Here is a 2,386-nt window from a genome sequence, read left to right as displayed (position 1 = left end):
AGGTTGGAAGGGGTGAGACCTGCAGTGAACATTAGGATACTTTAGTGAGGGCGGAAGCTAAGCAGATAGTGTTTTAGGGCGAATTGATACCGGAAGGAGATATTCGTTGGCTCTTAGACCGATACAAGTGACCGATCTGTGGCCTTAGCTACAATTATCTGACATTCATTGGTGACCCGACAATCCTACTTCTCTCTCTCTATTGTTAATAACATTTATTCTTTTCTCTGCTTTAGTTAGTCAGTTTAGATAACAAATCAACAAAACCCCCAGTTTAGTGACATTAGACAGACTGGAATAATAAGTAGATAGTGACCGCCTCCCTGTGGAGATCGACCCTACTTCCACTAGCTTCTGTTAGTTGTTTTAGGTATTTATTTTTGGTACTAAACGACGGTATCAACACCCTTATTAGCTTGTTTTCCATGATCATGAGTGAGTAGTCTCCTAACAAGGGTTAATGGGGGATTAGGGGAGTTAATCATGGGGTAGATCTCTACTTAATAAGTTCATATGATTGCTTGCTTGTTATAGTTTCAACTTATGCACATGTTATGTTTGATGAAATGCTTGATTGACAATATACCATGAATCTCTTATCCATTCAACAAGACTTGTAAGACATAAACTTACTCAAGACTTACTAGACCATGCAAATAGTTGAATTAGGAGAATTAAGTCGACTTGTAGGGGTTGTAAAATATTGACCGACTCCGCTCCGAGACCCAAAACTTCCTAGGAATTGTATGATATAAACTAACTCGATTCTACTACAACAATAATTTTCTTGCATCTATGAAACTTTTTTATGTGATCTCACCATGATTCCCTTGTGAACCCATGGCACCCTAGTGTTATAATCAATTGTTTACAAACCCCATTTTCCTTGCTTTTTTTTTGCTTTCATTTGTTTACATTTCCTTTGTTAAGTAGTTTAGATTGCAAACCTCAAACTCAGCCCAAATTGTGACACCTAAGACATAACTTTCTACAACCGATAAATCAATACAATACCCGTCCCTTGGGATCCGACCTTTACTTACCGCTCTACTAAGAGTAGTTTGTTGAGATTATAAATAGTGTTTTGATTGGTAAACTTAGACGATAAAGTTTCACCGAATCAAAAATGGCGCCGTTGCCGGGGACGGTGTTCAATTGAATTATTATCATTTGTTGTTTTTAGTTGTGTCTTTCTTAACCTTGGGGAAGTCAAACCCCTCAAGGTAGTTTTAATTGTTTTCTAGTTGTTTGATTTTTTCATGTCTAGGAGATCACAAGGCGGTCTTTTGCCTATTGATCCCGAGATTGAAAGAACTTTGACAAATATTAGAAGAACCGTTAGAGGGATTTCGACAATTGTGGGTATTGGAGAACTTGTGGGCATTGGTATTGTCCAATCAAATAGTGTTGAGTTTACCAACCCTTTTGCAAGACAAGGAGGGGAAAATCCAACTCAAAACCAACCACAAAATCAACCTACAATGTCTAAATTTCCATCTCATTCCATACCAACCGAGGAGAACCTACCAAATGGTACTCCAAAACCACCCCACTTGACCGGTAATTTCATTGCCAAATCCGCATTCATACAATTGGTTGAGAAAAGTCAATTTGGAGGGATGCCTAGTGAGGATCCTCATCTACACATGGAGACTTTTTGTGACTATTGTGATGCTATTTCCCAAACGGGAGTAACTCAAGACCAAATTCGATGGGTCTTGTTTCCTTTTTCCTTGATTGGAGCCACAAAGCAATGGTTAAAGAGCTTAGACAAGGCCACTCTTGGAATTGATTCATGGAAGAAGTTAGCACTTGCCTTTTACAAGAAGTTCTACCCTCCGGAGAAGACCAACATGTTAAGAGCCCAAATCACCGGGTTCAAGCAAAGAGATGAAGCGTCTCTATATGAGGCTTGGGAAAGATTCAAAGATACATGTCGCTCTTGTCCTCATCATGGGCTAAGTGAATGGTTTCTTGTCCAACAATTTTGGAATGGTTTGTATGATGATTCAAGGAATGTGCTCGACATCGGCTCTAATGGAAGATTCACAGAGGTAGATGACAACCAAACTTGGGCAAAGATAGAGGAGATAGTGGTTCACAGCTCTCAATATAGTAGGCCAAGAAAAGCTACTAGGGGAGGAAGCCATGAAGTTGACTCCGTCACACAATTGAGTGCCGATTTGGGTGCCCAACTAAGCTCTCATATTGACACAATGAACTTGAAATTTGAGAAATCCATAGCCAAGATGAATGAAGCCTCTCAATCATCCAAGCAACATCAACATGTCAATGCCATGGTGGCAACATCTTTTATTCCAAATGGAGTGTGTGAGAATTGTGGAACTTTGGGACATGATCAACAAGAGTGTATGGGGGAAAAGTG

The 2,386-nt window shown here is 39.6% G+C and overlaps 1 pseudogene; it reads right to left on the bottom strand.

Moving 5' to 3' along the window:
• Positions 1 to 1,861: 1,861 nt before the first annotated feature.
• Positions 1,862 to 1,960, bottom strand: LOC141636705 (small nucleolar RNA R71; annotated as a pseudogene).
• Between the last annotated feature and the right edge of the window lie 426 nt (positions 1,961 to 2,386).

This window comes from Silene latifolia, chromosome Y, assembly GCF_048544455.1.
Source record: "Silene latifolia isolate original U9 population chromosome Y, ASM4854445v1, whole genome shotgun sequence".
NCBI classification, from domain to species: Eukaryota; Viridiplantae; Streptophyta; class Magnoliopsida; order Caryophyllales; family Caryophyllaceae; genus Silene; species Silene latifolia.
The sequence above is the reverse complement of the archived record's forward strand: the minus strand, read 5'-3'. Positions and strand labels throughout refer to the sequence as shown.